This window comes from Alosa sapidissima, chromosome 14, assembly GCF_018492685.1.
Source record: "Alosa sapidissima isolate fAloSap1 chromosome 14, fAloSap1.pri, whole genome shotgun sequence".
NCBI classification, from domain to species: Eukaryota; Metazoa; Chordata; class Actinopteri; order Clupeiformes; family Clupeidae; genus Alosa; species Alosa sapidissima.
Window position 1 is genome coordinate 1,220,938 of NC_055970.1, and position 23,032 is coordinate 1,243,969.

At 47.2% G+C, this 23,032-nt stretch overlaps 2 long non-coding RNA genes across 2 annotated transcripts; both read right to left on the reverse strand.

Annotated features, from left to right (window-relative positions):
* Positions 1-104: 104 nt before the first annotated feature.
* LOC121682177 lies at positions 105-1,952 on the reverse strand. Its single transcript, XR_006022455.1, has 3 exons — positions 1,356-1,952; positions 1,098-1,202; positions 105-857 (listed from the first exon to the last, which is right to left on the reverse strand). It is a non-coding gene; the product is annotated as an uncharacterized LOC121682177 (long non-coding RNA).
* A 5,466-nt stretch (positions 1,953-7,418) lies between these two features.
* LOC121682178 lies at positions 7,419-8,445 on the reverse strand. Its single transcript, XR_006022456.1, has 2 exons — positions 8,257-8,445; positions 7,419-7,551 (listed from the first exon to the last, which is right to left on the reverse strand). It is a non-coding gene; the product is annotated as an uncharacterized LOC121682178 (long non-coding RNA).
* Positions 8,446-23,032: the final 14,587 nt, after the last annotated feature.

Consider the following 23,032-nt stretch of genomic DNA (forward strand, 5'->3'; position numbering starts at 1 on the left):
ACACTTTTTGGAGTTAATATTAACTTATTTATTTATTTATAATTAATTCATTATTTAATTAAAAACACAAAGAATATTTTAGGTGAAAATGACTACAGACAACATTCATTACCACACATTTTTATTTTAAATTCATGTTTGACATTTTGAATGACAAACTGTTTAAACATGTTACAGCCAACCAACCAAACATATTGTGATTAGTGTGGACCCAATTTCATATTTAAAACAAACTGCTTAATTGACAAGCAGTTATATATTTTAAAAAATCATGTCAGCACCACATCTCTGTATGCAGAAAGTGCAAACATTGTATAAAAGCATTGCTGACAAGATAACAAAGAACTTTTCTGTGATGCAGTAATGTATTAACATGAGGTAGACTTTAAAGTTGTAATTTAAGTACATAAACATGTACATAAGAACAAGAGTGAATTCCATATAGCTTATATTAAGTCAGCAATGTTGATACATTAAAAAATACAACCCTCTGACACAACATACAATCACACCCATAGGACATTTGAGCATTAAAAGATTTGAAATGTCTTAATCTATCCATTTCTAGAACCAGTATCTTTCTAGGGATGTTTTCACTTAAAATACAAAACAACAATTAACGACAAAATTAAGACATTAATTTTGAAGAAAGGCTAACAAGAACAAAGAAAGGCCAACACAACAAAGTATGGAAGTTATAAGATTAATTTTTTTGCGCGGGTGATGTCCATGTCCAAGTCATTTGAGATCCAGCATCACTTTGAGGACTGCTTAGACTGCTTGAGAGGGACAACGTATCTGTAAGACTTGGGCAGGAAGACCCTTCACCATCTACTGTAGCTGCAGTAGTGTAAAATCTGAGGACCACAAATAACAACATTAGGTTACAGGGCACACACAATCATAAATTAACAAACACAAAACTGCCATATACAGTCGGGTGCCAAGAAAGATCAAGAACTAGCACGTTTTCATTCCAAAAGATCTCTTGACACCAAAGAACACCAAGGTTTAGTTTACTTAAATCACAACTTGACCTATTAGATGAGAGAGCCATTTTGTATTTCATAATAAACATTCACTATAAGCCTGCCTACCACAAGGTGCGAGTGTCACAAATTCTATCAGGTTGGAGTAGTCTGCAAATTCTGTTGGGTGTGAGCAGTCAGCTATGTTCTTGGATGATTCTGCAAGTAGGATGACTGAAATGCACATGATAGAGGAGAGTTAACATACATTTTTTGATTGCTCAGGATGTCATCTGCAAGCAGCTGACATTTTTTTCTGACAAACATTAACAAATCTTTAAAACCGTTTCTGCAAAAAACAAACTAGGAAATGTTCAATCCCCTTACCATCATCAGTAGAGATGGCAAAACACATTGCTTCGGTTGCAAGTTCTGGAAAGACATCCTCATCCGCCCTGTTCATCTGCGACTTTTATAGTAGAGCGGCTACAAGGCCAATTTGGCAAGAATCGTGCAAATTGTGATACAAGCATGAAACTTGGTAGGTATGTTCTTATGACCAATACAATCAAATCTACCTGATTGGCCACTTGAAATGGTGGCCATTTTCCAAGATGGCCGCCAAAAAAGACTTCAGAAATTGTTTTATAGCATAGAATTGACCTAGCAAATTATGTTACAAGCACGAAACTCAACATGTATGTGCTCAAGAGCAATACAATGAAATCTACCTGATTGGCCACTTGAAATGGTTGCCATTTTCCAAGATGGCTGCCAAAAAAAGACCCTAGAAATTGATTTATTGCACAGAATTGTCAAAGCAAATTATGATGGACGCATGAAATTTGGCATGGATGTGATCAAGACCAATACAATCAAATCCACTTGATTTGCCATTTAAAATGCTGGCCATTTTCCAAGATGGCGTTCAAAAAGACGCAAGAAATTTGCAAATTTCAAATGTGCAAATTGCAAATGTGGTGTAAATAATTGTTCACTCCTTAAATATGTTTCCATAGATGATGAAGTGATACAGATATTAAAAATGTTCCACAATGACAAATAAGCCACTTATGACACACAAATAGCATGGTGATAACATGCTAATAATGCCAGTTCTTGGAGGGCGTTGCGTGATGCCACCCCCCACCCCCCCCAAACAAATAAAATGGTTATGACATGCTAATAATACAATGACACTAATATGCTAATAACGGCAATTCATGGTTTTCTCGATGTTGCTGTTAAACAAAAGATGCGTGTACACCAGAAACAACCTCAGCTACCAAGTAGCCAAGGTCATTGAAGAAGCTTTGTCATGAATTCGCTTTTTTTGCTCTGGACGTGACGGTTGCTGTGGAGCCCAGCACTTTGCGCTGTATTAATAGGCAGATGCTAGTAGGGCGTGTTGTCTCTCCTATGTGGGGAGATGGGTGGCTTCCAGTCAAGGTTTTTAATCCCACGTCAGCTGCAGTAACCTTACGCAAAAATGCAAAGGTAGCTGATGTATATCCATGCGTTGCACTGGAGGATTTTGATCAGGACTTGTTTCGCAGCATGCAGCTAAAGTGAGTGCAGGTGGTTCTCATGGCAGCTTATCTGTCAAGATTGATCTTGGCAGCAGTGTTGCTAATGGTGACTCTTCTCTGCAGGGTCTTGGACTGGGTGCTATACCCATTGACAGTTGTCAGGTCTCCTCTTATTGGAAGGATAAGTTAGTTGACCTAATAAAATGAGTCTGTCTTTTCTCGTCACCATCTTGACTGTGGTGAGGCGCATGGGTTCTGCCACATGTTTAGGTTGACTAATGACCGTCCATTCAGATTGCCAAATCGCAGATTGTCCCCGGCCCACTCCCAGAGGTTGAAAGAGACTTTGGATGAGATGGAGGAGAAGGAAATTAGTAGAAAGTCTAGTAGTGAGTACGCTTCTCCACTGGTGCTGGTGTGGAAGAAGAACGGAGACCTGCGGATATGCACTGACTTTAGGTGGCTTAATGCACGCACTGTGAAAGACGCCCACCCACTCCCCCACCAGGCTGATGTCCTTGCAGCTTTAGGTGGCAATGTGTTTTTCTCCACCATGGATCTCACGTCCGGTTATTACAATGTGCCGTTACATGAAGATGACAAGAAATATACAGCCTTTTCATCAGCATTAGGGTTGCATGAATATAACCGGCTCCCTCAGGGCCTTTGCAATAGCCCAGCTACATTTATGAGGATGATGCTCTCTGTCTGTCTGGCATACTTACGCATGGTGTTTGAACGGCTGAAATTGCACAACTTGAAGCTGTCGCCTGCTAAGTGCAATTTTCTTAGGAGATCTGTTAAGTTTTTAGGGCATATAATTTCTCAGGATGCCGTGGCTAGTAATCTAGATAAGGTTGAGGCTATTGTGAATGTTTCACAGTCAGATTTGATGGAGGCTGATGGCGTCACGCCATCTGCAAGCAAGATCCGCTCCTTTTTAGGCATGGTGGTTCACTACCAGCATTTCATTGAAAACTGTTCTGTGATTGCGAGGCCACTTTTTGCACTTACAGGTGGGTCTAAGCGACCACGCAGGGGTAAAGGTGTGAGTTGACCTGTGCAGAGGAGGAAGCTCTGCCCTCAGGACTGGTCCCCAGAGTGTGCAGAGAGGAGGAAGCTCTGCCCTCAGGACTGGTCCCCTGAGTGTGCAGAGGAGGAAGCTCTGCCCTCAGGACTGGTCCCCTGAGCGTGCAGAGGAGGAAGCTCTGCCCTCAGGACTGGTCCCCTGAGCGTGCAGAGGAGGAAGCTCTGCCCTCAGGACTGGTCCCCTGAGCGTGCAGAGGAGGAAGCTCTGCCCTCAGGACTGGTCCCCTGAGCGTGCAGCTCTGCCCTCAGGACTGGTCCCCTGAGTGTGCAGCTCTGCCCTCAGGACTGGTCCCCTGAGTGTGCAGAGGCTTTCTGGGCTCCAGCAACCGGACGTGAGCAAAGGTTGCACCCATACAGTAGATGCAAGTGCTTCCGTTTGGGGCTTTTGTGCACAGCACTATGTGGTTGCACATGTGAATAGTAGATGTAGAGCACAGTTACAGTGACTCAATTCATTCCAAAGGGTGAAATGTTGATGGTGTTTTCTTAGAAACACAATTGAAAAATTGCTCACATTTGCTGTGAAATGGACTGTTATTTTTCCATGCTGAGATACTTACTGCCATATTGTTCTTCTTGGCATCCGAGTTCTTTGCCTTGTTACAGTTACCAACTACGCTCTCTTCTATTGTCCCTCAGTGAGATTTCTAAGATTAATTTAGCCCTTCCAGGGTTTGTAGTCTTTGTACATAGTTAATTTGTGAAACACTGAATCTCAGTTATGGGCCTTTTTGCTTGATTGAATTTCCAATGACTTCATCATAGAAGGAAACAGAAATGTAGTGAATGTTAAAGGAGAATTCCGGTGTGATATTGACCTAAAGTGTATTGAAACATGATACCGAGTGTGAACGTATGTCTCATAGCCCATCTCGGCTTGTCCCCTGCACTCCAAAATCTGGCGCTAGTTAGCCGATGCTACCAACAGCTTTTTCAATAGTGGTGCTTCGGCATCGGGCTAGCCATGCAAATAAATCACTGTTTTACACCCATTTACGAGGCTCAATGTATCTCCACACTTCATTGGTAGACTTCCGAGGGCCCTGACATTTAAAACGAGACATTGAGAACTTTGAAAAAGCACTGGTAGTTTACTTACAAGACGATTTATACAGACAGTATCTTCACGAAGTTTAGCGTTTGCAGCCATCTTGAATTTAGTCACGATAAGTCGAGCAACGAGTAAGAATGAACAGGTATGATAAGGGATCAGATTCCAAAAATAATTCAGTGGAAATGCATGGATTCCAGTTTCCTGCGCTTTGCAGCACTCTCTCTCCCTCTGGGCTTAGCTGTGCCAGCACCCCGCCCACTCCCTGGCCTCTCCCTGGCCACACCCCGCCCACTCCCTGGCCACACCCCGCCCACTCCCTGGCCACACCCCGCCCACTCCCTGGCCACTCGCGTCACAGTCCAGGATGAACGGGAGGGAGGGGTCAGCCGGAGCCAACACGGGAGCCTCCCCCAGCGCCTTCTGTAGCGAGGTGAATGCTGTTTGACACTCGCCGGTCCACACAAAGCTTTGGTCTTTGCGCAGTAGCCTGAACAGCGGTGCAGCCACACAGGAGAACCCCCTCACGAACCTCCTGTAATAAGAGGCTAAGTCTTGTGCAGAAAGCAGTCTTTGGTTTGGCAGAGGGGGAGAGGGGCACCTGCCAGTATTCAGATCCCAGGTCCAGTGACGTGAACCAGGCCGAACCCACTACCTGGTCCAGAGCCTCGTCCACCCGTGGCAGGGGGTAGGAGTCCTTCTTTGTCACCCCATTGAGCCATCTGTAGTCCACACAGAACCTCCACTGACCGTTCTTCTTTGGGACCATGACGACAGGGGCGGCCCACGGGCTGTCAGACGGCTCCACAATGCCCGTCTGCTGCATCTCCCATAACACCTTGTCTGCTGCTTCCTGGCGTGCGAGTGGGAGGCGACGTGGGCGTAACTTGATAGGCGGGCTGTCACCCGTATCTATGTCGTGCTGTATTAGGTGTGTGCGCCCCACGTCACCTTCTTTGAATGCAAAAATGTCCTTGAAATGAGACAATAGTTGCCACAGTTCTTCACCCTGTTGGGGGTTTAGATGAGAACAGTTCCGTCGCCATACACCCCGTACTGCCGACACGACACTTCCCTCCTCCGTTTGGGGGAGCTGGGCTGCCAATGGTTCAGGTGCCCGGCTCTTATGGGTCTGTATAGTGTGTGCAGGCTGTGGCGCAGGTGAGGCGGCTAGGTGAGGTGAGGGGGGTAGTGGGGGAGGCGGCTGGTGTGTTCCGAGCAGCGGTGGATGTAACATGTCTCTGCTCAGCTGTAAGTGGGGGGGTGGGGGGCTACAGGGGTCTCGACGAGTGGGCCTACCGGTCCCTACAACAGGGTCATTGTTGGCTTCAGTGGTGTTTGCTGGTTACCTGGGGTGTTGTAGGGTTGAAGCCCAGGGAGGGTGGAGCCATGTTGACAGGCCGTTCCCCCGGAAAGCACAGGGTGGCCTCTGCAAGATCCAGCCGACAGCCCGTGTTCTTCAAAAAGTCCAGTCCGAGAATGCAGGGGTCCTGGACTGACGCCACCCACACCGTGTCCCTTTGCCTTTCATGGGTGACAATTCCCCCGTCACCGTCTGCAGGTGGACTGCTGTTGGCTCCAACACAGTTCGCCTGGGGAGCACATCGGGCCGCACTAATGTCACTGTAGAGCCGGTGTCAACCAGCGCCACACACGTTACTCCCTCCACAGTGACTGGAATGTGGCAGAGGTCCCCAAATGAAGTCCGGCCCACTACCGCAACCGCCCTCGGGCCAGCTGCGCCTGAGGGTGTATGTGGGGGCTTGTGGTTCGTAGTCCACATTACACCCTCTATGCGGACCCGGGGTCGTTTCCCTGGTGCCTGGGTGCTTTTGGGCATGAGCGTACCAGGTGACCGGGTTTCCCACAGCCCCAGCACAGTCTAGTAGTGCGGTCCGGGCGCCGTTGAGTGCCCAGGGAGGCTGCCCGCACTAGCTCCGTCAGCTCCGCTGCCCATGTTGGTGTTTGCGGAACCTCTGCTGTTGCTCTGACCTGGGGGCCGTCGTGTTCCTGTGTGGGCCTTGTGATGTAGGCGCGGGCCGTCTCTCTCTCTGACGCCCTCTCCAACGCCTCGTGCAGGGACCGTGGGTGTGTCAGCTGCACCTCCACACGCAGTTCAGGTGGTGAGAGGGCTTGCATGAACCGGTCGCGGGCTAACTCGCTCTGTACCGCCGGGGGAATGCTGCTATATGCTCTGCGGGTAAGGCTCTCAATGTCGTTGGCTAGTTGTCATAGCGGTTCGCCATGTCTTCTGTATTTGTTATTTAGTTCATTGCGGAGGAGCTCTGCTCCTGTAAAGTTCCCGAACCGTCGTTGGAGAGCCCCTACCAGTGCATCGTAGTTCCCTCTGTCATCCACGTCTAAGAGCAGCAAGCATGCTAAAGCCTCATCCTACACTTGTATAATAACTTGCTTGATCAATTCTGTGCAACAAATCCATTTCTATGGTATTTTTTGGCGGCCATCTTGGAAAATGGCCATCATTTAAACTGGAAAATCAGTTAGAATGTATTGTGCACTGTAAAAAATTTACTGGTTATTTTGGTTATTTGCTGCCAGCAAGTTGCTGTATTTCACTCTACAGTACACCTACTGTATATGAAATCACAGTACCTATGCCTGATACTGTAAATGTACAGTACAGTAGTACTACCAGTGCTGTAATATTATATACAGTAATTTGGGAAATTCATATCCTGCTTTATCTACAGCCAGGATAAATTTGGCTAGGCCTAGGTATGGTTTAGGCTACACAAACTTGCATAAATAACCATTGACAACTTGTTATTAGTTTGAAAAGCAAGTACATTTATTCACTTTTTTCCGTTTAGAAATTCTCATGTGCTGCATCCTAACGTTAGACCAATGGTTGCCGTCAGCCTGATCCACCACCAGTAGCAGAGTGAAGCAGCACCTAGCAGAAATAGAAGAAAAAAAGCTAAACAGTGTTAGATAACAATTTTCAACTGAAACTGAAGGCTACTTACAAGTGAAACTTTAGAATAATCATTTATATATATACTGTATGTTTTTTGAGTTTACTGTCAAAATGCCAGGCTGAAGATGGTGTTAGCATAACTCAGTTTCGCAAGGTATATTTAACATTAGCCAGCTGGGTGAGCTCATTGATGATGTTTGCTTGCAGCAACAGCCATACGCGCTGTTCGTCCGAACAACGGTTAATGATAGTCAGATGTGACTTAAAGTTAACTTATGAGGAGTTAACGTTACATAAGTTAGCTGGTAGCAGCTAAACCTCCACGTTAACGTTAACCAGCAGCACATCATCTTCAGCCTAACATTGTGACAGTAACATACTAGGCCTAGCACTACTAGCGAATGTTTTATATAAATGATATGAATATAATAAACTGTAACTTACTGAGAACCAAGGTAGGCCTAATATAAATGAGACTGCCATAACGTTAACGTAACATAAAACATTAGCTAACGTTAATGCCACCGTCACAGCAACTATGATAGCTAGCCTAACGTTACTTACTTAGTTGATCCAACAAGCATGGATGAGTTTGTAAGTTAGACTGTACACATGCCCGAATTTAATGTAGTACAATTTCACAATGAAACATTAACGGTACATAAATAAATGCTTGCTTACCATTAAGGTGGAGCTGCTGAACACCGTTGGTCAGACTCTGACTGAACTGTTGCTCAAAAATGATCTCCCGCCGTACAGTTCAAACGTCACGTTTCAATCACCACGTCAACATTTCTTAGTAAACCATAAATCCATGACTTTTCAATATCTTTTCAAAATGATGATTTGGATGGAAAATCAACATAATATCAATGTCACCTTGCTATCTGGGAGCTTAACTTTGTATTTATGTGCAAAAAGATAACAGAAAACCCCAACTGATTTTCTGCCATGTTTTTTCAAAATTTTCAAAAAGCTGACAAGTGAGGGAGGAGTCAGATTTATTACTGTGCTATGATTTGCAGCAAATTTTTATTACTGTAGTTTGACCATTTTTGACCATAATTCATAGCGAAACCACAGCAACATACTGTATTCACAAATACAGTACACATTTTTCTCAAAAACAGCAGTGATGCTGTGAAAATCACAGAATCTTGTTACAGTGTGTTGGTCTTAAGCACATACCTGCCAAATTTCATGGCTGTATCATAATTTCCTTCGTCAATTCTGTACAACAAATCAATTTTTAGAGTTTTTCATGGTGGCCATTTTGGAAAATGGCCGCCATTAAAAATGGCCAATCAGGTAGATTTGATTTTATTGGTCTTGAGCACATACCTGCCGAATTCCACGCTTGTATCATAATTTGCACGATTTTTCCTGTAGCCGCTCTACTATTAGCACTTTATCTTCTGGTATGAGAAACTTCTGCATCACTGAAGCACAACATTCAACACGTTATTCAATTATTATTTGCCCTTTAATGACATCAGACAGCACACAGGTACATCACCTTTAATGACATCAGACAGCACACAGGTACATCACCTACCTGCATTGATAAAGTCTGAATCTGAGAATTTGTCCTTCCATGTTCCTTCAACATCTTGACCACTGGAGGGAAAAAGAATAATTTTACAAGTAACTAGTGCAGTGCCCGTTCAAACACGGTATTCCTGTAGCCCAATTACATGCCTGCAGGTAGGCCTGGTTTGAAAATAGAATAGGGAAAAACATAATTCCAGGTAAGCATTCAATAATGAATAGGCCTACAATATAATAATATAATACATGTGAAGTAAGCAGAATTTAAGCATGGCTACATGTGACATTTTTTACAAATCAAAATAACATAATCCTAACAGCTGTTTTGAATCAAGGCTATATGCTTAGCCTATTGAATAACTTGATGATAGAGAAAACAAACCATTTTGTGGAATGATGCATCATATGGAATTTGCAACGGTGTGACTCAAAGACAGTTTCTGGTGGCCTTTAAGTGGCATCACACTCTGTCTGCCACTCATTGCTTGTTGCTGGTTATGCAAACATTTTTTTTTATGCACATGCAAAGTGTGGCATTCTGAGACGTTCTTTAATTCGGGACCATCATCGCTTGTTTCAATTTAGGACCTTGCGGTTGGAACTGTCGTTTGCATATTCAAAGTCTAAAGACAGTCCAAAGTAGCCTGGGCCCAGTTCCCCGAAAGCATCTTAAGCCTAAGAGCGTTGTAAAGTCCCTCTTACGAACGTCTTAAGATTTGCCGACTGTTTCCCGAAACCATCGTAGCTTAAGAGCGTCGTGAAAACACTCGTAAATCTACGAGTGCTCCAGAGTACTCGTTACCGGCTAAGAGCGTCTTAACAGTACTTCTCACTGAGGTCACCAACAGCACATACAGAGGAATTACAACTTAGAATACATAATCCAATTTACGTTCCCATTCTTTATTGTGTTTACCTGTGATGAATCAGATTTTAGCGTGCAAAATAGCCTACATTTAATGGTCATAATAATGTGATGAAAAGCGGACAAAAATGCAATCAAGTTATTAAACGAGACGTTGCCAGAATAGTTTGACATTATCTTTGCTAAGTGAAGGCTATATTTTATTAGGCCTATGAGGTAAAAAGCAGAGAAAGCAACATGTGGCCTACTGCATCAAAATCTAAGCCTACACATTTCCTCTCTTTCTTACTCGACTTCTTTCTTATCTTCAAACGTGTTCTTGACACCGCGAAAAATTATTGCATGGTGCAACAATCTAATCTTAAAATAATTACAATTATTTATGTCGCTGTGTGGTATATAACCTACTTGGGATGCTTACATGCAGATGTCAAAGTGTTTCTATTTTCGTATTGATGTGAATTAATGTGTAGATCCGAAGTTTAAATGGTAGGCCTATAGCTGTGACGTGCAGTCACCTGACATCACCGTCAAATCAGAGGATATTTCAGAACTATTAACGTGGACAGCTCCCCTTAAGAGCATCTTAAGAGCAGTGCACGCGCGTTCACGCTACGAGCATATTCGGGAAACAGTCGGAAAAACCAAACGAACGATCGTAAGATGAATCGTAGAAAACCCTCTTAAGAGCGTGTCTCCGTCGTTATCGGGGAAGTGGGCCCTGGGCTATTCATATAGCATCACACTCTGTCTGCCACTCGTTGCTTGTCGCTGGTTATACGTTGCATGTGTGGCATTCTAAGACGTTCTTTAATTCGGGATCATTATCGCTCGTTTCAATTTAGGACCTTGCCGTTGGAATTGTTGTTTGCTTATTCAAAGTTTAAAGACAGTCCAAAGTAGCCTGGGCTATTCGATTTATTGCACATCATTCGTTTATAGCACATAATTTTTTACGTCATTTTGAAGAGCCACTGCATACCTGTGTGTCTTGGCGTGTTGTTGCAAAATCCGCGGAGTTCACTTTATTGTTGAGGTCAGACATGTTTTTACCCGTGTAACCTACACTGATCCAGTTCTTTCAAAGCCCTGCTTCTATCCTCACTGGTAGCTTACAGTACAGTGGTGTGGGAGGGGGAGTGGCTAGCGGCGAAAGCCAATGTGCTTCTTTTACCAATATATTTAACAATATCTTTTGCATTTCTTATTCAAACAACGTCATATTTGGCACTGCACTTACTCATGCCGATAGCAAGACACCTGCCAAGTTTGAAATCAGTCTGACAAACGGTCGGCGAGATATGCGTGCCACAGACAGACAGACAGACAGATGCTTCTTGCTTTATAGATAGATAAATGCAACATGTGGACTGTCACTCTTACAAAAGAGTCAGTGATATTCAATCTATAGCATGTTTAGCATAATATTCAGTGGTCATAGTCATGTCTTTTCAATGAAAATGTTTGACAGACAGTCAAACTCTATCTAACACGTTCACTCACATCCAGAAAGACTCAGTTTCATACAGTGACAGATAACATCACAACACATGACCAAACGTGACAGAAAAGAACAGTTTCAAACAACACTAACGTTACTGCTTGTTAGCTAGGGAAAAGTTAGGTTTAGCAACTAAGGCGACTGTTTCCGCCATTTACGTTATAACAGCCTCTCACGTAAGACAGACAGTGGTGCAAGCTGTCCGACTGTTCTCTTAAGCAAAATAAATAAATCCTTACCATGTCGTAATTGACCGTTCACAGGTCCCCTTCTCGCGTCCGTTACGGTCCAGCCCTGCCGGGTCAACTAAGGAAACAACAACGTTAGCTACTGTTACTAACAAAAAAGTTCAGCAGCTAGCTAGCTAGCGAGTTTGGCCTTGCAAAAATCAGTCTTCGACAAAACATAAAAATGTGCCGTTATCAGGGGTGTGATTCTTCTGTTTTTAAAAGGAATTCCGTTTTTTTTTTTTGACTTCGCACAATTGATAGATCCGATGAGTTTTTTTTTTTGGGGGGGGGTCTGTCGGTCAGAGGTAGGCTATATTTCTGTATAACACAAGCCATTGTTATAACAGGCCGCTGACAATAACGACGGGTTCTGTGCTTCACATCTTTCCAAATATCACGCCGCAAGTAGTGTATTCCATTTACTAGTGGATTTAATTGAAAGTGAAAGGAGACGGGACGGGTTGATCAGCTGCGTTCTGAAGAATGCTTGATTCAAGTTCAGTGTGTGTGGCAAACTAGTTTCTCAGCAGAAGCCATGAAACGGTAAAGGTCAACAAATTGATTTAAAAAGATATCATGTATGAAGTTTTTTTTCTTCTTTTTTTTTTCTTTACTGAAGGATGGTGTTTTAGCTTTGCATTGGGTTCGCTGTCAGGATTTTCCGATAATGAATTGTGTGATGCTGATATTGAATTTTAATTTCAGCACGTGTAAGCTGTGCTTGAAGTTAGCTGTGACAGACTAGCCTAATCTTACAGGTTTTCATAATTTTAACCACAAAGCCTGTCTACCTTAGGCCTACTACATTGTTTAGTTAACACCTTGTCATTTCGCGTTTGTCCAGCTGTTCACCTCCGTGAACCTTGCGCCCCTTGTCTCAAACATATTTCAGGAAGCCATCTCACCATGAGAAAATGTAACGTTATGGTGACGGTGCTAAGATATCAAAGCTTTGGCATACTTAGTAAATGTCTTGCACATAATATTGAGCTGAATATTTAGTGGAAATAGCCTACTGTATCATTGTGCTGATAGATAAAAAGTCGCCAATTTTAAGGCGCAGTCCGCATTTTAACCCTAGCTATCCATTTAGTGTGTGCGCTTGTAAAACTAGTGTTGTAGCCGGTTAGCCTACACAATCCTGGTGCAGTAGCTTAAAACAGAGCCTAACATTTATTTTAGGAAGAGAGGTGTAGGACCTACAGTGTTACTGTCGTGGAAATCATCCACTTCCAAAAACCTCCAATCCAACTAGCACTCTGATGTCAAAGACCCGAAGGAGAACACCAAGACGAGAGAAGCTGGAGACTGTTGATCCTTTATTCACCGTATTGCAGTGATAATACAATCCAAACAGCGTCAGGACTGGACCGTCAGGCAATAGAGTGGTGAGTGGCAGCTGCTACCCCGATGAGATCTGATCTGAATGTGCCTGAGCTCTCTCCTTTATACTCTCGGGGGCCTGAGAGGCGTTCCTATCCCCAGGAACGTCACCAGGCCCCTTTTAGCCAATCAGAGCGTTTTGGGACTCGAGATATTGGTGGAAACTCCTCCTCATATAAACATTAAAAAATGTGTGTTGCTAGGCAGAATACATGTGTCCAGGTTCTATGTGTAATCTGTTGCCAGGCAGGGTACGTTTTGATTTGGTTCTATGTGTCACTTCAACTTTGGTTTCACTTCCCCTCTCTTGGAAGTCCCTGCTTCTCCTCTTCTGCTAGCCCCTTCTATTTATGCCCTTCTGGTAAGCACCTTTCTCTCCCAGGCCCTGTCTTGTTTACTTCCACTCTTAGCCTTTGACCGTCCAGTCTCATGACGTCCAGTAAATGTTGCATGACGGTTGCACAAACAATGTTCTCATAGTAAATGGAAGGTCTCCTTAATAGACCAGTACACACACACAAGCATTATTATTATTATGTCTAGATAATATCACCACATATTCCCCCCTTTGAGGCTAAATTAGCCTCACTATGCAGCATAAGCATCATTTAAACAGAGGAGTGTGTCATAACCCTGTATATTGTCATGACACCTCAGGCTATGTGCACACGAGCGAGTCACAGGGGGATGGTGTCTACCACTACAAACCTTAATGCGGACGTAAAATCTTAAACCTTATAACTAGTAAATGTGTTGGCATCATTGCCTTTATGAGAGTAAATAACATCGGTAAGCAAGCCCTGAACGCCCAGATCAAGTGACAGAAAGACCAATTGCTCGTTTTTTCAAGAACGCGCTGTGAAATCTCCCCATTTATGGAATAACACAAATGGCTGGAACCCGAAACGGATATGTCCCAAAAGTGGCCTGAAACCTCATATATGTCAACCAGTCACCTTAAGTACACGAGGTCAGGTAAAACCCCGTGCTTCATGGCACTCAATGCAGGGCATTGGTGCGGCCTGATCCGTCACTCATCTATACCCTTCTCGGGCGCATGGGTCCTGCAGACCTTATGTATGCGAGTAAATAATCAAGAGCCCCGGGCGTCTGGAGCAAGTGAACGACCAATTCCTTGTTACGAACATATGGCTAGGACCCGAGACGGTCGCAATTGGAGTCGCAACCTTGCGCCCCTTGTCTCAAACATATTTCAGGAAGCCATCTCACCATGAGAAAATGTAACGTTATGGTGACGGTGCTAAGATATCAAAGCTTTGGCATACTTAGTAAATGTCTTGCACATAATATTGAGCTGAATATTTAGTGGAAATAGCCTACTGTATCATTGTGCTGATAGATAAAAAGTCGCCAATTTTAAGGCGCAGTCCGCATTTTAACCCTAGCTATCCATTTAGTGTGTGCGCTTGTAAAACTAGTGTTGTAGCCGGTTAGCCTACACAATCCTGGTGCAGTAGCTTAAAACAGAGCCTAACATTTATTTTAGGAAGAGAGGTGTAGGACCTACAGTGTTACTGTCGTGGAAATCATCCACTTCCAAAAACCTCCAATCCAACTAGCACTCTGATGTCAAAGACCCGAAGGAGAACACCAAGACGAGAGAAGCTGGAGACTGTTGATCCTTTATTCACCGTATTGCAGTGATAATACAATCCAAACAGCGTCAGGACTGGACCGTCAGGCAATAGAGTGGTGAGTGGCAGCTGCTACCCCGATGAGATCTGATCTGAATGTGCCTGAGCTCTCTCCTTTATACTCTCGGGGGCCTGAGAGGCGTTCCTATCCCCAGGAACGTCACCAGGCCCCTTTTAGCCAATCAGAGCGTTTTGGGACTCGAGATATTGGTGGAAACTCCTCCTCATATAAACATTAAAAAATGTGTGTTGCTAGGCAGAATACATGTGTCCAGGTTCTATGTGTAATCTGTTGCCAGGCAGGGTACGTTTTGATTTGGTTCTATGTGTCACTTCAACTTTGGTTTCACTTCCCCTCTCTTGGAAGTCCCTGCTTCTCCTCTTCTGCTAGCCCCTTCTATTTATGCCCTTCTGGTAAGCACCTTTCTCTCCCAGGCCCTGTCTTGTTTACTTCCACTCTTAGCCTTTGACCGTCCAGTCTCATGACGTCCAGTAAATGTTGCATGACGGTTGCACAAACAATGTTCTCATAGTAAATGGAAGGTCTCCTTAATAGACCAGTACACACACACAAGCATTATTATTATTATGTCTAGATAATATCACCACATATTCCCCCCTTTGAGGCTAAATTAGCCTCACTATGCAGCATAAGCATCATTTAAACAGAGGAGTGTGTCATAACCCTGTATATTGTCATGACACCTCAGGCTATGTGCACACGAGCGAGTCACAGGGGGATGGTGTCTACCACTACAAACCTTAATGCGGACGTAAAATCTTAAACCTTATAACTAGTAAATGTGTTGGCATCATTGCCTTTATGAGAGTAAATAACATCGGTAAGCAAGCCCTGAACGCCCAGATCAAGTGACAGAAAGACCAATTGCTCGTTTTTTCAAGAACGCGCTGTGAAATCTCCCCATTTATGGAATAACACAAATGGCTGGAACCCGAAACGGATATGTCCCAAAAGTGGCCTGAAACCTCATATATGTCAACCAGTCACCTTAAGTACACGAGGTCAGGTAAAACCCCGTGCTTCATGGCACTCAATGCAGGGCATTGGTGCGGCCTGATCCGTCACTCATCTATACCCTTCTCGGGCGCATGGGTCCTGCAGACCTTATGTATGCGAGTAAATAATCAAGAGCCCCGGGCGTCTGGAGCAAGTGAACGACCAATTCCTTGTTACGAACATATGGCTAGGACCCGAGACGGATTTGTCCCCAAAGCGGCTAATGTGCTAGTCGCTTTGAGCATAAAGAAATTTCATGCAACGGCCATTGGTGCCAAATCGGAGTTACATAACAACTTCATGATCCTATTCGTCACTTGCCCATCCCCTAATGGCTCCTCTAGTAGTAAGTGATATATATGGCCCTTTTCTGGCCTTTAGGCGTCACTCTACACCCCCCTTTGTTACTCGCATCGTCATCCCCTTTCTCCTCCGGAGTCCTCCGGGCATTCACACTAGCGCGAGAATGGGTGAGCACGCCGGCCGCAGGCGCGCTACACCGAGGGGACGGGCCGCCATGCTCTGCCTTAGGTTGCCCCTGCTGGCCAATGGGGTCGTACCCGTCCTCGAGCGCTGACCGCGCCACACACCTGCCACACCACTAGGCGGGCCAGGTCCGGCGTGCGGTAACTTGGGGTGAGGTGATTACTTCTAGTAGCAAGCTTTGGTTACATCTATCCAGGTTTGGATGGCCTTGCAGTGGAGGGCTACACCTCCATAAAACTTAAGTTACCGTCTATGTATAGCGAAGCACTAAGATGAAATTGAATCAAGATCACTTAAGGCGACCTATTCGTATCAGGTCACAGCCCATAATACCCCTTGACTCTAGTATCCCTTGACTCTGTCACCTGGGCGTGCAGTCACGTGCCTTGTGAATTACCTGTCAGTGTTGTGTATGTGAGTGTGCGTCAGTGTGTGTGTAGAGGTGGGTGACTCGCAGGACCCCCCCCCTACTCGTATATATCCGGGAGAGGAAACTCCGGGGGAGGAAACTCCTGCCCCTGCTTCCGCTCCTGCTCCTGCATCCGGGCGACGAAGTCGCTCTCCATTACATAACCCTCGTTGAATTCGCTTTCCATTATTCGTCCCACACTAGTTTGTACTAAAAGGATCCTTTCACTCGCATCCTCCTCGTCCCAGGGCATCCTTACATTTTGGACCACTAGTTGTCTAGCGACCACTTTGGAGCAAACCTTACCGCAACATTGAGTAATACAGCAAAACATTCCTACCACTAAGGCTGCTCCAAACAATAACTTTCCCAGAAATGCTACAATCTTACCCCCCCATGACCCAAAGGTGTCCGTTAGCCACTGGGTTACGGGGGCAAAGATATCCGGGATTCCAGCAAATGTCGGTGCCAATCCAGAGTTCTCGTGGGCCTCCTTATTGACGGCCTTAAGCCTGTTCATCGCGTTTGTGAAGTCATCCATGTTCTCGTCTTCACCTGGGACGTACGTACAGCACGAGTCTGTTCCGACGATTGCGCACACTCCACCTTCCTTTGCCAGTATCCAGTCCACTGCTATCCTGGTTTCCATTGCCATTTTTGTGGTGGCGTTCAGCCTCCTATCAAATGCGTTGAACGCATCCATAGTGGCGTTCATGAACCGTAGGGCGTTGTAGTGGATGTAGTTGATCCATTGAACATTCTTGGCGACGCCTATGGATGCTCCGTAGACGGGGATGGCGGCTTCAAATCCGGCGAGCACCTCGTCCCGTGCTTTGAACTGTCTCGGGACGTTGTGGGGCTGTCCGAATACGTCCATATATACTCCATCGTCGGCGTCCCTCCGACTTCTCCTCAGGTTCCCTTCTACGGGTGTCTGCTGGTTGCGCCCTGGGCCGGTCGAGTTCAATGTTGAGTTGCATTCTGACCAGGGGACTATGTAGGTTTGCTGGGCCAGGGTGACCCTTGCACACTTTCCCTTCCAGTATTTCGGAAGGGTGTTTCGCAGCCCCCATCGTCTTCCACAGGCCCACCATAAGTCTGCCAGCGGAACATCCCGTTCGTTCATCCAGTTTACCCTTAGCATCGTGCTGTTTGCTTCGACTCCAATCCTTTTCCCGTTTTCGCTTCTCTCTTCCAGGCGAAACGAGAGGCTGTTGGATTCGTGGACCCACTTTGCTGCGCAGCGTCCTTCAAACGCTCCTACATCCGTCGTGCCTCCCTTGACTGTTTTTTCCGTGGGGGGTACTTCAAAGCATTCAAACTCTACGTCTTCCGGTATGTCATAAACGCGGTGGGTTTTCCTTGCTACCCTGGCTCCCATGCCTGGGTAGTCTTTTCTACATCTTGCCTCATTTTCTTGGCTCTTGTGTGCTTCCTTTCCTTTTATTCGCTCTGCATATAAGGGGCCTATACCAGTCCACCACTTACGTAACTTCTCATTTCCTAATTGCTCAAGACATGCAAAGGGAGACAGCTTGTCTTCTTTGTACTGCCTTCCCGACGCTCGATATACCGCATCCTCTTCTCCAGTTCCTGGTGCTGGTAGTATGGCCAGCTTTGGTCTCACTGCTGAGCACACATAGCACCCTCCTTCTGGCTTTACTGTCTTTGCTGTGTACTTGGCCCATTGCATCCATGAATTGTCCTCCCACGCCTCCAGAGCGCTTGTTGATCTTTTTCTTCTCCCTTTGGCCTGAGTCCCATCAGTCTGGTTCTTTGACAGGTTTTCTAGAAGCGTGCCTGTACTATTTACATCTTTGCTCTCATTCTTGCTTTGAGTCGTTGCATTGTCCAGCACCGGGATGTACTCGTTACTTCCCGATGCTTCTGACTCTGGGGTGGGCATCTCATCTCCTGATCCCCCTATGTACAGAATGTTGTTCGTGTCTAGGGCACTGTCGTCGAGCAGCTCCTCTTCGTCCCTTCGCAGATCGTTATTGGGGGCGGCAGTCCGTACCCCCTTCGTCACTTTCGTCGTCCTCTGGGAATCTCCGGAGAGGCCAATCAATGGCCTCCTCGAAGCCCCCCGTCCAGTGGGCATCGAGGGAGTCGTCCAGGCCGATCCCTTGGAGTACTCGTCTTGTCTCTTGGCTGGTCCCTGGGTGGCTGTCCCCGAAGTGGGGACCGCCCGTGGTGTGCCCTGAGTCCGTCGGCCTTTCCACAGGCTCCGCAGGAAGTTGCGAGCCCTGTCGAGGAGGTGTCCGGGGGGGAGGCGTAAGGACAGCGGGTAGCCTGAGCGCGTCGAGGGCCTCGGCAATCTCTGCGGCGGATGGCTGTGCTCCAGTCTGGTCGTCAGCGGGGGCGTCGGCTGGGTACGGGTAATCCCAGTCGGCGTAGAAGTCCCCAAAGTCGATGGTGTCGTTCCCTTGCTGGTGTGGTGGTGGCGGTGGCGGCGCTTCTTCTTCCGACCTCGGCGTTTCTTCGGCGTCACTCCCCGTGAGGTCGGGTGTGGTCGCGGCCCGAGAGTGGGCTGTGGGGTCAGCTGGTGGATCACCGCTGGTCGAGGCGGTGGCAGGTCTGGATACTTGGGATTCGGGAGTGGCTCCCACTTCAGGTGGATGTCGCCTTCCCATCCTCGAGCCTGGCTCGGCTCCAGCATTGCCAGCACCTGTAGGCACAGATAGGGGAGGGAAAACAACAGGCACCCTAGGTACATTCCGCCCAGGGTCATCAGCAGGAGCCGGCAGTATCCTCCGCCTCGTACTCCTACGCGCACCTGGTCCTCCCCCTTGTTCCCCACCACCATCATCCTCCCCGGGGGAGTCTGGTGGGGGTCCTGGCGGGCCCTGGCCCCCGTCATCGTCTTCCACTTCCTCTGGCCCTCTTGCTCCTTCTGGTGGCACCGCCCTGTAACAAGAGTTAAGGTGATACCACAAATCTGATCCTTGCACTCTTACCGCCCGGGGGGTAGCCTGGGTCACTCGGTAGGGCCCTTCTGCCCTGGGGTCGAGACACGATCTCTTAAACACCCTCAGGTATACCCAGTCTCCCACTTGGATCGGTCCGGGCTCAGTCCTCCGCTCCCGAGCTCTTTCTCTTCTCTTCTGCTCGTTGAAAACTGCCCTGTGAACTTGAGAGAGCTGTTTAATGTAACTGCTTACTTCCTGTTCTAGAATTTCCAGCGGAGGCCTCTGATCCCCTCTGAACCGTGGTGTGGGCATTGCCCGCCCCGTCACCATCTCATGCGGGGTCAGATGCGTGGTTCGATTTTTTTCGCAACGCATTTTCATCAGCGCGATTGGCAGCGCGTCAACCCAATTTAAGTTTGGCAGATTTGGATCGTCATGTGCGCTTTGGACGATCTTCGCTATCTTATTTTTCAGCGTTCCGTTCGCCCTTTCAACCATCCCCTGAGACTGCGGGTGGTAAACACAACCAAACCGAGTCTTGATGCACAGCGCCTGCGCAATCTTTTTCCACGTGTTGGCCGTAAACGCTCGGCCATTGTCGCTACTGATTATTTCTGGGATCCCAAACCTGGGTATCACTTCCCTTGCTAGGAATCGAATCACCGTTTTCTCGTCCTGCCCTCGGCTTGGACAGGCTTCTACCCATCGTGAGTAGCGGCATATTATCACCAGCACGTGTTTGTACGCGTTTACCGTTCGACCCATGTCGATGTAGTCCATTACCAGGTGTTTGAACGGTCCCTCTGGGAGTGGCACGTGTCCCAGGGGCCGTGGTCCTATGCCTATTGTTATGTTGTTTCTGTAATTGTGCGTGGCACAGGTGTGGCAATTTCTTAGCACGTAATTGATGCGATCTTGAAGGTATGGGGCCCAGAACCCCTTGTCAAGTATCTGCCGCTTGACCTCCCCCCTTGCGCAATGATCCACATCATGCGCATCATGAATGAGGAGATCAAGGAGTCTACTTGGGGCCACCACCCTCCCATCATGACTCCTCCACACCCCATTTCTGCCTTTCGACGCACCCCTTTCCTCCCACAGCAGTGTTTCGGCATGCGGTGCCGCACTCTGCGCGTCTTTGATAGCGCTAAGCGTGAGCATGGGATCCACAATTCTAAGCGTTCGTCCGTCAGGCAAGGTTCGAACCACTGGGGCTTGTATTACTGTGTCGGTTGCCGTAAGAAAGCGATCAATTACGCCTGGCGAGTACCTGGCCTCACAGGGCTTGTCCCCGCACTCGGGGCAACTGGCCCTCTGGCATAGCGCGCAACAGACGGGATCTACCTGGTGCTTGTGGTCGTCATCGCACCATTGGGAGCACCACATACATGTGTTGTAAGGGTAGGGGCATTTTGTAGGGCAGGGCACGCTGTGCCCCGTCCTGTTGAGCAGTATTTTATGTGGTTCGTTATCCTGTGGAGATTTAGGGGCGGCATTTGACCTTCTAGCCTCCAACGCCGCTTCCTTTGCTGCCTCATCTGCCTGTGCATTCCCTAGAGTAATGTAGTCCTGTCCCTTACAATGTGCCTTGCATTTGCATATTGCCAGTGCCTTTGGACGCATCATCGCTGCTAACAACAACTGAATCTGCTCCAGATGCTGGATGGGGCTCCCATCCGATTTCTTGAACCCTCTGTTTCCACTGAGCGCCATGCACATGGCAGACGTTGTGGGCATAGGCGCTGTCCGTGTGTACGGTTGCATCCTGTCCCTCCGCTAGAGAGCACGCTGCTGTCAGCGCCTTTAATTCAGCTAGTTGCGCTGAACATGGTTGTGTGCATGGCTCACTCATAATTGTCGCAAACGTCTCGGGACCTGTCATCTGTACTACGCTAAACCCTGCATGCGTCTTGTTGTCATAGTTATGGCTAGAGCCGTCCACAAAGTAGGTGATTCCCTGTCCTAATGGCGCGCTCTGCAGGTCTTCCCTCAGTTTTGAGAAGGCGATTGAATCAGCCACGCAGTCATGTGGCTCGCCCTCATATTCAAGTGGGATGAGATCCGCCGGGTTTCCTGCCGTGTCACATGCCTTTATAGTGACATCTGGGCAGAGTGACAGATTGTAGTACCTCAACTGCCTCTGAGGCGTCACACAGAATTTTCCTTGTTCCACCAACTGTGCTATTGCGTGGCTGGTGTGTATCACCACTGGCCATCCCATGGTGATGTTAGAGGCTTTGACGTAAGCCGAATATACGGCTTCAAGACCCTGGAAGCATGGTGGGTAGCCCTGGGCCACCGCATCCAGCTTTGAGCTGTAGTAGGCAATTGCTTGTTTGCCACGTCCATGGCACTGTGTTTGTGCCATGATTGCGGTCATGTATGCGTCTTTTCCTGCTTCCTTCCTGACCGACACGTACAGATAGAAGGGTCTTCCGTAATCCGGCAGTGCAAGTGCTGGTGCTTGCTGTAGCTCTCCTTTGATGCGTTCAAACGCCTCGTTTCCATCCACTGTCCATGTGAGGCGATTCCTCAGGTGGCTGGTTCCAGCCTGCACGATCATGGCTCGTAGTGGGGCTATTTTTTGTTCATAGCAGTCCACCCAGTCGCTGCTGAAACCTATGAGTCCAATGAACGACATCATTTGCTTCACCGTGTTTGGCTTCGGTGCCTTGGCAATTGCCTCAATGTGTTCCGGGGCGATGCCCTTGTGCCCATGTGAGATCCGGCGGCCTAAGTAGATCACCTGGGGCTGTGCAAATTGTAGCTTTTTCCTTGATGCTTTGTACCCCCCTTCGGCCAGAACGGTCAGCACGTGGGCCGTATCCCTTTCACACGTTTCCTGGTCCGGTGAGCATACCAAGACGTCGTCAACATACTGCAGAATCGTGCTTTGGCACGTGATGTGCTTTAAGTCCTCCTTGAGGGCTTGGTTGAAGATGTGCGGTGAGTGCTTAAACCCTTGTGGGAGCCTTGTGTACTGGAACGTCTTGCCCTGATACTTAAATGCAAAAAATTCCCTACTTGCAGGGGCCACCCGTATTGTGAAAAATGCTTGAACCAGATCAATGGCGGAGAACGTTGTTGCATTTGCCGGGATGTTGGTCATTAGTACGTTAGCATGCGGGACGTCCGCCGGATAGTCCTCAATGCGTTCATTGACGGGTCTGAGGTCCTGGACCATTCTCCATCGCACTCCATCTGCCTTCAGCACGGGAAATATGGGTGTGTTGCACCTTGCACTTGGGACTTCCTCTAAGACTCCTGCTCCCAGGAGGTCTTCAATTGTCCCTCTTATCCCTTCAGCTGCTTCTGCTGAAATGGGGTACTGCGGCTGGAAAGGCAGCGTCGCTCCTGGTTTCAGCCTGAACTCCACAGGGCTTGCTGACCTGACCAGCCCTATGTCACCATCTCCTTGCGACCATACCACCGGCGGCACTTTTCTCAATATTC